Source organism: Elephas maximus, chromosome 11 (genome assembly GCF_024166365.1).
Source record: "Elephas maximus indicus isolate mEleMax1 chromosome 11, mEleMax1 primary haplotype, whole genome shotgun sequence".
Lineage (NCBI taxonomy): Eukaryota > Metazoa > Chordata > Mammalia > Proboscidea > Elephantidae > Elephas > Elephas maximus.
In genome coordinates, this window is record NC_064829.1 from 47,451,920 (window position 1) to 47,467,127 (window position 15,208).

Sequence of the window (15,208 nt, forward strand, 5' to 3'; positions counted from 1 at the left end):
TTTGGGGCATAGAGAAAGCAGTGCTCAGAGGTCAATTTATATCAATAAATGCACACATACGAAAAGAAGAAAGGGCCAAAATCAAAGAATTATCCCCACAACTTGAACAAACAGAAAGAGAGCAATAAAATAAACCTTCAGGCACCAGAAGAAAGCAAATAGTAAAAATTAGAGCAGAATTAAATGAAATAGAAAACAGAAAATACAATTGAAAGAGTTAACAAGACCAAAAGCTGGTTCTTTGAAAAGATCAACAAAATCAATAAACCATTGGCCAGACTGACAAAAGAAAAACAGGAGATGAAGCAAATAACCCAGATAAGAAATGAGATGGGAGATATCACAACAGACCCAACTGAAATTAAAAGAATTATAACAGAGTGCTATGAAAAGTTGAAAAGCTAGAGGAAATGACAAATTTCTAGAAACACACTACCTGCAGAAACTAACACAAACAGAGACAGAACAACTAAATAAACCTATAACAAAAGAAGAGATTGAAAAAGTGTTCAAAAAAACTCCCAATGAAGAAAACTCCTGGCCCTGATGGTTTCACTGGAGAATTCTACCAAACTTTCAGAGAAGAATTAACACCACTACTACTAAAGGTATTTCAGAGTATAGAAAAGGAGAGAATACTCCCAAACTCATTCTATGAAGCCAGCATAACCCTGATACCAAAACAAGGTAAAGACTCCACAAAAAAAAAAGAAAATTACAGGACAATATTCCTCATGAACTTAGATGCAAAAGTCCTTAATAAAATTCTAGCCATTAGAATTTAACAACATATCAAAAAAATAATTCACTAAAACCAAGTGGAATTCATACCAGGCATGCACAGATTGTTCAACATTAGAAAAACAATCAGTGTAATCCATCACATAAATAAAACAAAAGACAAGGACTGCATTATCTTATCAATTGCTACAGCAAAGGCATTTGACAAAATCCAACACCCATTCATAACAAAAACTCTCATCAAAATAGGAATAGAAGGAAAATTCCTCAACATAAAAAAGGGCATTTATATAAAGCCAACAGCCAACATCACCCTAAAGAGAGACAGATTGAAACCATTCCCACTGAGAACAGGAACCAGACAAGGATATCCTTTATCATCACTCTTATTCAACATTGTGCTGGAGGTCCTAGCCAGAGCTATAGGCTAGATAAAGAAATAAAGGGCATCCAAATTGGCAACGAAGAAGTAAAAGTGCCTCTGATTGCAGATGACATGATCTTATACAAAGAAAAACCCAGAGAATCCTTAAGAAAACTACTGAAACTATTTGAAAAGTTCAGCAGAGTTTCAGGATACAAGATGAACATACATAAGTTGGTTGGATTCCTCTATATCAACAAAGAGAGCAATGAAGAGGAAATCACCTAATCAATAGCATTTACCATAGTCCCTAAGTAAATAAAAAAATAAAGTACTTAGGAATGAATCTAACTGGAGATGTAAAAGACCTATACAAAGAAAGCTACAAGACACTATGGCAGGAAACCAAAAAAGACCTTCATAAGTGGAAAAACATACCTTGCTCACGGATAGGAAGACTCAACATTGTAAAAATGTCTGTTCTGCCCAAAGCCAACTATAGATACATTGCAATCCCGATCCAAATACCAGTGACATTTTTTAATGAGATGGAGAAACAAATCATCAACTTCATATGGAAAGGAAAGAGGCCCCAGATAAATAAAGCATTACTGAAAAAGAAGAACAAAATGGGAGGCCTTGCACTACCTGACTTTAGAATATATGGTACTGGTACAACAACAAATACATAGACCAATGGAACGGAATTGAGAATCCAGACATAAACCCATCCACATACGAGCAACTGATATCTGACAAAGGCCCAAAGTCCGTTAAATGGGGGAAAAGACAGTCTCTTTAACAAACGGTGCTTGCACAACTGGATATCCATCTGCAAAGAAAATGAAACAAGACCCTTACCTCACACCATGCACAAAAAACAACTCAATATTGATCAAAGGCCTAAATATAAAATCTAAAATGATAAAGTTCATGGAAGACAAAATAGGAACAACACTAAGAGCGCTCATACGTGGCATAAAGAGTATACAAAACATTACTAGAACTGCAAAAACAGCAAAAGAGAAACTAGATAACTGGGAGCTCCTAAAAGTCAAACACCTATGCTCATCCAAAGCCTTCACAAAAGAGTTAAAAGATTACCTACAGACTGGGAAAAAGTTTTTAGCTATGACATTTCTGATCAGTGGCTGATCTCTAAAATCTATGTGTTACTTCAAAAACTGAACAACAAAAAGACAAATAACCCAATTAAAAAATGAGCAAAGGGTATGAACAGGCACTTCAATAAAGAAGACATTCAGGTAGCTAACAGATACATGAGGAAATGCTCACTTTCATTAGCCATTTTAGCCATTGGAGAAATGTAAGTCAAAACTACAATGAGATTCCATCTCACTCCAACAAGGCTGGCAGTAATCCCCAATACACAGAAGAATAAATGTTGGAGAGGTTGTGGAGAGACTGGAATGCTTATACACTGCTGGTGGGAATGTAAAATGGTACGACCACTTTGGGAATCAATTTGGAACTTCCTCCAAAAGCCTGAAATAGAACTACTGTATGATCTAGCAATCCCAGTCCTTGGAATATACCCTAGAGAAGTAAGAGCCATCACACGAACAGGTATATGCACACCCATGTATATTGCAGCACTGTTTACAATAGCAAAAAGATGGAAGCAACCAAGGTGCCCATCAACAGATGAATGGATGAATAAATTATGGTATATTCACACAATGGAATACTATGCATCGATAACAATGATGAATCTGTGAAACATTTCATAACATGAAGGAACCTGGAAGGCATTATGCTGAGTGAAATTAGTCAGATGTAAAAGGACAAATATTGTATGAGGCCACTATTACGAGAACTCAAGAAATAGTCTAAACAGAGAAGGAAATATTCTTTGGTGGTTATGGGGAGGGGGAGAGAGGAAGGGAGAGGGGGACTCACTAATTAGATAGTAGACAAGAACTAATTTAGGTGAAGGAATGGACACCACACAATACGAGAGGTCAGCACAACTGGGCTAAACCAAAAGCAGTGAAGTTTCCTGAATAAACCAAATGCTTCAAAGGCCAGAGTAGCAGTGGCAGGGTTTTGGGGACCATGGTTTTAGGGGATATCTAGGTCAATTGGCATAATAAAAACTGTTAAGGAAACATTCTGCATCCCATTTTGGAGAGTGGCATCTGGGTTCTTCAATGCTAACCCCACTGCTGTCGAGTCGATTCAATGCTAGCAAGTGGCAATCTAAGATGGCCTGAACCCACCTGGAGCAAAGGAGAATGAAGAACACCAAAGACACAAGGTTAGCGTGAGCCCAAGAGTCAGAATGGGCCACATAAATGAAGGGCTACATCAGCCTGAGACCAGAAGAACCAGATGGTGCCCAGCTACAACCAATGGCTGCCATGACAGGGAGCATAACAGAGAATCCCTGAAGGGGCAGGAGAGCATTGGGTTGCAGGCCCCAAATTCTAGTAAAAAGACCAGACTTAATTGCCTCACTGAGAAGAGGGATCCAGGAGGTAATGGTCTCCATACCTTCTTTCACCCCAAGAGAGGAACCATTCTCGAAGACAACACTCCAGACAAAGATTGGACTGGACTACATACAAGACAGGAAATGATACTAGTGAGGAGTGGGCTTCTTGGATCAAGTAGACACATGAGACTATCTGGACAGCTTCTCTCTGGAGAGGAGATGTGAAGGCCAAGGGTGACAGAAGCTAGCTGAATGGACACAGAAACACAGGGTGGAAGAAAGGAATGTGCTGTTTCATTAGGTGGAGAACAACCAGGAATATTCAGCAAAGTATATACGAGGTTTTGTATGAAAGACTGACTCGATGTGTAAACTTTCACTTAAAATTAAAAAAAATAAAAAGCAGTTAAGACCTCCACTGTAATTCAGTGTATTTCAGGTCTTGACATAACTGGATTCGAGTTAAGGCTCAAGGGGCACTGGTTTTCTTTTAGTTTTTCTGGGTTATCACAAATTATAAGTATTATAAAACAGAATGTCAATCTTCATAGCTCTCCTTGCTAATAAAACAATTGTTCTCCAATGTTAGAGTGCCTCAGAATCCCCTGGAGGACTTGTTAAAACACAGGTTGTTGGGCTCCATCCCTAGAAGTTCTAATTCTATAGAGGCCTGAGAATCTGCCTTTCTAGCAAGTTCCTAGTTGCTGCTGCTGCTGGTCTGGAGACTATACTTTGAGAACCTCTCCTATGGAGTAACGAGGAAGACATCCTACAGAATAGAAAGCAGAGGTTCTGCCACACCTGAGTTTCACATAGATAAGGAAACTAAGGTTCAAAGGCACTCAGTTGCTGCTCAAAAATTCACACAGCTGTCTTTAATAATAATTCTAACATTTTAATTTAATATGTACTTATTTCATGCCAATCACTGTTCTAAGGACTTTATTGGCATTGTCTCTTTTGATCATTGCAACAATCATTTGAGGTATGTGCTGTTATAGACATTTTACAGTTGAGGAAACTGAGGCACAGAAACTTTACTTTTCTAAATGTCACAGAGCTATGAAAAGAGAAATCCAGAATACAAGTCCAGGTCTGTTACTATATATCATATCTAAGTTTTGAATCACTACGTCACAATCACTTTCAGGAAAGCCACAATTCCAGCCCTATACATTACAGAGCAAAACATTTTAATACTTGAACAAGAGAGCAAAGCATTTAATACTTAAACAGGAAACTAGAAATGCAATTTGAAATCCAAGCTCTACAGGCTGATGTTGTGGTATCCCCAAGGTATTAAATCTCTCCATGAGTGTTTTGAAAGCCAAAAAAAAACTAGGAGTTCTAAAAATGAGATCTGCTGACATTCTTGCCTAACGTACCTCCAATATAATAATCTAATAGAGAAGTGGTCAGACATGCATTGATCTAGACATCAGGTGATGAAAGTTATCACCCTGACCCATCTACTCACTGATTGTAAGGACATGGTGAGACAAAGCATTTAGCTTTCTCATTCAGAAAATGGGCATATGCACAAGGACTTGGAGAAGAAATGTGTATATATATATATATATATGTCTATATAATATGTTTTAATGAAGTAAAAGTGCTGAACAGAAGATTTCAAAGGGCAGCTCAAGAAGACAAAGTATTATGACGACGTGTGCAAACACCTGAAGATAGAAAACCAAAAGCGAAGAATACACTCAGCATTTCTCAAGCTGAAAGAACTGAAGAAAAAATTCAAGCCTCGAGTTGCAATTCTGAAGGATTCTATGCAGAAAACATTAAATGATGCAGGAAGCACCCAAAGAAGATGGAAGGAATATACAGAGTCACTATACTAAAAAGAATGGGTCAATGTTCAAAAATTTCAGGAGGTAACTTATGATCAGGAACTATAGTATTGAAGGAAGAAATCCAAGCTACACTGAAGACATTGGCAAGAAACAGGGCTCTAGAAATTGATGAAATAACAAGTGAGATGCTTCAACAAGTGGATACAGTGTTGGAAAGACATCATGCTGGGTAAAGTAGAGGGTCAGAGGAAAAGAGGAAGACACTTAACGAAGTGAACTGACACAGTGGCTGCAACAATGGGCTCAAGCATGGCAAAAATTGCGAGGATGGTGCAGGACCAGGCAGTGTTTCATTCGTTCTGTTGTGCACACCTATGAGTGAGAACCCACTCGATGGCACCTAACAACAACAACATATAATGTATTTACGTATATATGTATGTTTTTGTATATAATATATATTTACATATATATGTATGTATGTATATGTACGTATATGTATGGAATTTCTAGGCGGTTAACATGCTTGGCTACTAACCGAATGGTTAGAGATTTAGGTCCATCCACAGGCACCTCAGATGAAAGACCTGGTGATGTATTGCTGAAAAATCATCCACTGAAAACCCTATAGAGCACAGTGCTACTCTGACACACATGGGGTCACCGCGAGTCAGAATCAGAATTGACCAGAGGGCAACTGCAGATATATGTGTGTGTGTGTGTGTGTATATTTGCATATGTTTGCATGTAAGTAAAAGTATTTTAAAATGCCTAGCCCCATGAAAATATTAGTTATTGCCCTAATGTAACCCTACATGCAATTTCTTAAGCTCCACTTAAAATTTGTATATTGTAATTTGATTTATTCATCCCACCTTAAAAGATTAAGGACTAGGACAAGAGTGATTCATCAGACACAGGGCACTAACCACAAACTGGCACCTTCTTCTGTTCCCTGCAAACTCACTGTTTTTTTTTTTTTTTTAAACCTGCAGAAACTTTATATGATTTACCTGATTCTAGTTTCCCTCACCTCTAATCCTTTCTTCAAATCTTTGTCCCTAGGTTTTCCTTGAGCATCCCTTTCACAGTGCTATTCTCCAAACTGTTATTGCTCCATTTCCCATTATATGAAATAAGACTCCTTTGTTGTGCCACAGAGACAATCCTATCTCCTATCCCTGATTCTTTTTTCTCAGGAGACACAAGAGGACTGTATTTTCCAGTCTCCCTTAGAGCTAGGTGTGGCTACATGACTGAGCTCAGGGCAGTGAAATGTGAGTGGCGGTGCTGGATGCCACTTTTAGGCCTGGTCTGTAAGATCTACGTCGTCTTCCTCCATGGTGTCTCTCTGAATTCTGACCAAATGCACAGGATAAATTATGGATTTGATCAAGAAGATTTTGTGGCCCTAGCCCTTGGTTGAGCCACCAAATGAAAGGTGCCTACTTTCTTGAACATCTGAGTGGAGCAAAGATCCCCTTCTCCACTGCTGACTCATGTTAGACTCAGACATGAGTAAGAAATAAATTTCTGTTTTGTGAAGACATAAAGATTAGGGAATTTACCTAAACTGATTAATAAGTGTGTCTTCTTTGGTTGTCCCTTAACTGCCCCCATTACACCTGTCTTTTTTTTTTATACAGCATGGTAGATTTTTTGCTGGTCCACCACATGAATCCCCTTTTTAAAGATAAGCCTGGCTTTTTAGGTATTAGTTTCCTAGGGCTGTGGTGAAAAAGTAGCACAAATTGAGTGGCTTAAAACAACAAATTAATTCTCTCACAGATCTGGAATCTACAAGTCTAAAGTCAAAGTGTCAGTAAGGCCATGCTCCCTCTGAAGACTCCAAAGAACACTACTTCCTTGTCTTTCCTAGCTTCTGGTGGTTGCTGGCAATCCTTGCCATTTCTTGATGGGTGGCAGCATAACTCCAATCTCTGCCTCTCTCTTCACACAGCTATTTTCCTTCTATGTATGTTTGTCTTTAAATTTCCCTCTGATTGTAAGGTAACCAGTCCATGTGTTAGGACTCACCTCATCTTAACTTCGTTACATCTTCCAATAAAGCAGCATTTCCCAAATAAAGCTGCATTCACTGAGCCCCATTCACAGATTCCTCATGGCCATGAATTTGGGCTGGGGCCAGGGGACACTCTTAAAACCTGTACATGCTCACTTAGCAACCACACCAATGACCACACCCATCTCTGCTGACATGTTTCTTCCACATGGAATTATCTCTTCTCTATGCATTTCACATTCGTTCCATCATTCAAAGACTTCTTTCATGGAACCTTCTCAGATTATTTAAACTCACATTAATCTGATGATTTATTCAATCAATTAGTATTTTCATCAAATGTATGTCATCAGCTATTGTGCTAAATTGCGAGCACCCCAAAATCAGTAAAACTCTCACTGATATCAAAAAGCTCAAAATCCAGAATGTCAGATAAACAAGCGAAGAAAAGTATAAAGGTTTATAATATGGATACATACTGCTTTTATGAAAGCACATAAGAAGAGCCCTTAATTCAGGTTGGGTGTCAGTGTTAGAGAATGCTCTTCACAGCAACATGCCACTTGAGCTGAGTAAAAGAGTCCTGGTGTATGTGTAAGTATTAGTGGGTGACATGCAGGAGAAGGGAATGGCAACTCAGGTCAAGAGAGAAGCATATACTAAAGCACAGGGATGACAGTCACTAAAAGCAGACTACAGTGTGAGAAGTAGGAAGTATCAGGACTACATAACCATTCAGTCCTGCAACAATCATGTAATTTGCCAGGACCATGTCAGACTGGTATTGGCCATTTTGAATCAAACAATCATAAGGTTTATAATGCCAGGAATGACAAATTAAAGAAGAATGACATTGGATTCATCATCAAAAAGAACATTTCAAGATCTACCCTGAAGTACAATGCTGTCAGTGATAGGATTATATCCATATGCCTGAAAGCGAGACTAGTTAATAGGACTAATACACAAATTTGCATGCCAACCAGTAAGACCAAAGACGAAGAAATTGAAGATTTTTACCAACTTCTGCAGTCTAAAATTGATCAAATATGCAATCAGGATGCATTGAAAATTACTGGTGATTGGAATACAAAAATTGGAAATGGAGAAGGATCCAGATTTGGGAAATATGGGCTTGGTGATACATGGCCAGAGATCGCATGATAGAATTTTTAAGACCAATGACTTCTTCATTGCAAATATAATTTTTCACCAACATAAACTGCAATTATATACATGGGCCTTGCCAGATGAAATACACAGGAATCAAATTGATTATATGTGTGGAAAGAGACGATGGAAAAGCACAGTATCATCAGTCAGAACAAGGCCAGGGGTTGAATGTGGAACAGGCCACCAATTGCTCATACGCAAGTTCAAGTTGAAGCTGAAGAAAACAAAAACAAGTTCATGAGATCCAAAGTACAAATTTGGATATATCCCACCTGAATTTAGAGACCATCTCAAGAATAGATTTGTCTAATTGAATGCTGATGATCAAAGACCAGACAAGTTGCAGAATGACATCAAGGACACCAAACATTAAGAAAGCAAGAGGTCATTAAAAAGGAAAAAAAAAAAAAAAACAAACCAAAATGGATGTCAGAGGAGGCTTTGAAAGTTGTTCTGGAACATCAAGTATCTAGAGTGAAAAGGAGAAATGCTGAAGTAAAAGAAATGAACAGAATATTTCAAAGGACAGCTCAAGAAGAAACAGCAAAGTATTGTAATGCAGTGTGCAAAGACCTGGAGTTAGAAAACCAAAAGGGAAGAACGGGCTCAGCATTTCTCAGGATGAAAGAAATGAAGGAAAAATTCAAATCTCAACTTTAAGTAGTGAAGGATTTTATGGACAAAACACTAAACATCGCAGGTAGCATCAAAAGTAGATGGAAGGAATACACAGAGTCACTGACCAAAAATAATTGGTTGACATTCGATCATTTCAGGAGGTAGCATAAGTTCAAGAACTAATGATAGTAAAGGAAGAAGACCAAGCTGCTTTGAAGACATTGGAGAAAAAAACGCTCTAGGAATTTACAAAATACCAATTGAGATGTTTCAATGAACAGATGCCCCACTGGAAGTGGTCACTTGTCTATACCAAGAAATTTGGAAGACAGCTATCTGGCCAACTTACTGAAAGAGATCCTTACTTCTGCCTATTCCAAAGGTGATACAACAGAATGCAGAAATTAGCAAATGGTACGATTAATATCACATGCAAGTAAAATTTTTGCAAAAGATCATTCAAAAGGAGTTGCAGCAGTACATTCACAGGGAACTGCCAGAAATTCAAGCTGGATTCAGAAGAGGATGTGGAATAAGGGATATTATTGCTGAGGTCAGATGGATCCTAGCTGAAAGCAGAGAATACCAGAAACATTTTTACCTGTACCTTACTGACTATGCAAATGCATTGGGTTGTGTGGATCTCAACAAATTATGGCTAACGTTTCAAAGAATGGGTATTCCAGAACACTTAATTGTGCTCATGAGGAACCTGTACATAGATCAAGAGGCACTCCTTTGAACAGAACCAGGGGATACTGCATGGTTTAAAGTCAAGGAAGGTGTATATCAGAGTTGTATCCTTTCACAATACTTATTCAATCTGTATGCTGAGCAAATAATCCAAGAAGCTGTACTATATGAAGAAGAATTGGGCATCAGGATTGGAGGAAGGCTCATTAACAACCTACAGTATGCAGATGAAAAACTCTTACTTGCTGAAAGGGAAGAGAACTCCAAGTACTTGCTGATGAAGATCAAAGACTGCAGCTTTTCATAAGGATTACACCTCAACATAAAGGAAATCAAAATCCTCACAGTTGGACCAAAAAACAGCATCCTGAGAAACGGGGAAAAGATTGAAGTTGTCAAAGATTTCATTTTACTTAGATTCATAATCAACACCCATGGAAGCAGGAGTCAAGAAATCAAATGATGCATTGCATTGCGCAAATCTGCTGGAAAAGATCTCTTTAAAATGATAAAAAGCAAAGATAAGCTCTAAGGTGTGCCTGACCTAAGCCATAGTGTTTCCAATAGCCTCGTATGCATGTGAAAGCTGGGCAGTGAGTAAGGAAGAATATTGAATACTTCATGGACTGCCAAAAGAACCAACAAATCTGTCTTGGAAGAAGTACCTTAGAAGAGAGGGTGGTGAGACTTTGTCTCACATACTTTGGACATGTTATCAGGCGGGATCAGTCCCGGGAGAAGGACATCATGCTTGGTAAAGTAGAGGGTCATCAAAATAGAGGAAGACCCTCCAGGAGATGGATTGACACCGTGGCTGGAACAATGGGCTCAAGCATAATAACAATTTTGAGGATAGCTCAGGACCAGGCGGTGTTCTATTCTGTTAGGCATAGGGTCACCATGAGTCAGAACTGACTCAACGGCACCTAACAACAGCAACAACGTCAAACTCTGAGAATATAATACTGAATAAAATATAATCACCGCTCTTATGGTCTTATTCATAGTCTAATTGAAGAGAGACAAATGTGAAAATGTAATAATATTTTATACAAAGTGTTATGGGGGGTCACAGGAAGAAAAGGATGAGGAAAGGAACATGATACCCTTGAGCTGATTATTAAAGGAAGAGAGGGAATTCACATGAGAAGGGAAAGGGAAAACATTCTGGGAAAAGAGGACATAATGCTATAGGCATGGGACTGGTTAACAAAGAGAAATTAATTTTCTCACACTCTAGTAGGCTTTTTTTTTTTTTTTTAGTAGGCTAGAAGTCCAAATTCAGGGTGCCAGCTCCAGAAAGAAGGCCTTCTTCTCTGTCAGATCTGGAGGAACGTCCTTGTCATCAGTTTTCCCTGGACTAGGAGCTTCTCCTTGCAGGAACCATGGGTCCAAACGATGTGCTCTGCTCCTGGCACTGCTTTCTTGGTGGTATGAGGTGCCCCTGTCCCTCTGCTCACTTCTCTCTTTTATATCCCAAAAGAAATTGGCTCCAGACACAGTCCAATCTTATAGATTAAGTCCTGCCTCATCAACACAACTGCTGCCCATTCCACCTCATTAACACCATAGACAGGCAGGATTTACAACACATAGGAAAATCACATCAGATGACAAGATGGTGGACAATCACACTATACCGGGAATCATGGACCAGACAAAATGATACACATATTTCTTGGTGAACACAATTCAATCCATGACATTCCACTCTTTGGCCCCCCAAAATTCATGTCCTTGCAACACACAAAGCATATTTACCCCCTCATATCATAGTAAAAGTCTTAACTCCAAGTCCAAAATCCAAAAATTCCTCTTCATCTGTGAAATCTATGATACAAGCTACCTGCTTCCAAAGGTGCAGGCACAAGCTAGACATTTCCATTACAAATGGAAGAAACTAGAAGGAAAGAAGGGGTGACAGGTATCAAGCAAGTCAGCAGAATACATTATGTTAGCCTTCATTCTTTGAAAATAATTCTTTGTTCTCTGAGACAATTTGCACAATGGCCCTGCCCTCCAAACTCTAGGTGCTGGTCACACTCTCCGGATTCTGAATGGAGACCCCTCAGCCCTGGGTTTCAGCTTCACCTTCCAGGCCCAATGGGAGTACAAGCAACAATTCTTCCTCAGCTATAGGTGCACAATTGTTCTAGTCAATCTGAGTGTCAGCTCTACCCTTAGAAACACCAGAGCCCATGGCTCCACCCTTTGAAGCCCCAGGGGTCGTGGCCATACCTTTTGAGACTGAGGCAGTTTGGCTTCCTGAGTTCCTTGTCTCTTCAGCTTTTGCTTCCTAGTTCCTTGGTCTCTGGGCCCTTGGGCCTCACACTCACATCTGCCCTGCTGGGGCAAGTGTTCCAAAGCTCTGTGGCTCCATTGATAAGTACCTGGAAGCATCCCACTCAGCTGTGAACAGGCACTCAGCTCTCTGGATTCATGGGTTGGCTCCAGCACTCTCCTGTGCTGGTCACCTGGTCCTGCTGGTTCTCTGCCGCTACCAGTCCACTGCTGTTGCTGGTCCTCTATTCATTCACAGTTTCAAAACCACTTCCACATTTAAGGTATCTGTTAGAGCAGCACCCTACTCTCTCAGTAGGAAATTCTGTCTTAGTTATCTAGTGCTGCTCTAACAGAAATACCACAAGTGGATGGCTTTAACAAAGAGAAATTTATTTTCTCACACTCTAGTAGGCTAGAAGCCCAAATTCAGGGTGTCAGCTCCAGGAGAAGGCTTTCTCTCTGTTGGCTCTGGAGGCAGTTTCTTCTCATCAATCTTCCCCTGGACTAGGAGCTTCTCAGCACAGGAACCATAGATCTGAAGGATGTACTGTGCTCCCGTCACTGCTTTCTTGGTTGTATGAGAAGGCCCTGTCCTGTCTCTCTGCTCACTTCTCTCTTTTATATCCCAAAAGAAGCCAGCTCAAGACACAATCCAATCCTGGAGATTAAGTCCTGCCTCATCAACACAACTGCTGCCCATTCCCCCTCATTAACATCACAGAGGCAGGATTTACAACACACAAGAAAATCACATCAGATGATGAAATGGTGGACAGTCACACAATGCCAGGAATCCTGGGCCAGCCAAATTAATACACAATTTTGGGGGAACCCAATTCAATCCATGACAATAACTAAAACAGGATTATAAAAAATGTACAGTTCATTTGCAGATTTAAGCAATTTTCTAAGACTATGAGTCATGGCAAAAGTGGGCATGGGCGAAAATGTGCCAAACACCAAGATCATGAAGGTTAGTAAAAAATACACCAGGGGTTTGGAGTTTATCCTTCATATGATACAAAATCATGCAAGGACTATGTTATAGATTGGATTGTGGACCACAAAGATATGTACTATAAATCCTAACCTCTATGCCTGTGGTTATAATCCCATTTGGGTTGTCTTTGTTGTGTTAATGAACCAGGATTAGTGTAAGGTATATCTTGAGTCAATCTCTTACGAAATATAAAAGGAGCAGAGTTAAGCAAGCCCAGATGGAAGAAGATGGACACTAAGCCACATGGAGATCACCAAGGAGCCAATGAATAAGGACTTTCCCCCAGATCCAACAGAGAAAGCGTTGCCTTAGAGCCAGCACCCTGAATCCAGACTTCTAACCTCCTACACTGTGAGAAAATAAATTTCTGTTTGTTACAGCCACCGACTTGTGGTATTTCTGTTCTAGCAGCACTTTATAACTAAGACACACTATAATTGGCAGAGAAATATTATTGGATTCGAATTCTAGAAAGATTTTTTGATAGCAGTGTACAAAATGGAGAACAGCAAGGCAGACTGGAAATGAAACATTTCATACTTTACTATATTCTCATTCACATTGTCCTTAGTATAATGTTTTAATGTCCTGTCTATTTAACAGCATGTTCAACTCTCTAAAGAAAGGCAATATTGCCTTATATGTTTTATTTTCTACAACAAAAAAACACAAAGTAAGGCACATAGCTTTTCAGTAAAATGATACTGATTAAATGTTTGATTAAACTTAACTTAGAGCCTGGACTCCTGCTGAGTGGAGAAAGATTTCATTGCTTCCCTGCAGGAGAGGAACAGCTGTATTCTCCTCCCTTGAATGGATATCTTAACCTGTCCAGAAAGGGGAAATAACTACATCCGTACCAGGGAGGTGTTGGGAAGTTTAATTAGCCAGTGTTTATAATCTTCTTTGAAGCTGAAAAGTGCTAATTATGTTTTTCCCACTTTAAGACTCTGAGTCACATGGACCATATCTTAAGAGCTCCCAAATTAGGAAAGTTTTCCCTTTACAAATTGAGCTGTGTAGATTTTGCAAACACATTTTCTGGCAATAATGTCTTAGGGTTGACCAAGTCACTCTGTTAAGGCGTGAGGTTGAGAGATTTACAGGTGAATTTATAAGGAAACACTCTGATTCTGTTAATACCATAAAAATGACAGTAGCCATGCAGGAAGTATTGTTCCATGAAGTGATCCCTTTTCCCCTAGGAATCTCCTGCTGATTACCTCTGCCACTACCTTAATGTGTTCAGGGCCATAGCTCCCTAAGCAATTCAAGCATGGACCCCCTTAATTCTCCATAGCCAATCACTGCAAGAAAAACAAAAACAAGCCAAAACTGGCAATTCATTAAAGAAAGCTGTATAGAAATAATATGCAAGTCGACCTAGGAGAATCTACTATCGGGTAGGAGGTTTTCATGCCTATGCATGTGAGAGAGTCATCTGACCTTAACATGAAAAGCTGTCCTCAAAACTGTTTTAAGCCTACAAAGCCAAAGCCCCTAAAACTGAGATACTCGCGTTCCTGTCTTGCCTATCAAAATCCCATCTTCAGGATTTTTGTCTCTGTTTTGAGGACCCGCCTCTGTTTCAGATGATTCACATTGGGAACATCCATTTTCTTCAAGAGTACGTGTCCCCTACTAAATGGTAAGTAGCTTACCGTTTGCTTCAATATGCCAATATTTATTATATCTATATATATATATATATACTCCAATAGGGTCGCTATGAGTCAGAATCGACTCGAGGGCACTGGTTTTGTTTTTTTTTTTAATACTCCAATAAGATCAATATTTACATTAAAAGACTTAAACAGTGGGCATGAGGTTGCAATGAATAGAATCAGTGGATTAAGCATTTTGAAAACCGCCTAGAGCAACCCTGTGGTTATTTGTGTCAAAAGCATATCATCTGAAAGCAGTACTGAATGGAAATGAATGCCTACATGTTGGGAGCCAATAACTATTAATGATGTTGTTGATATCTATTGATCACCAAGTGTCAGTTATGTTCTAGGCACTGTGCTATATGTTTTGCATGTAACATCTCATT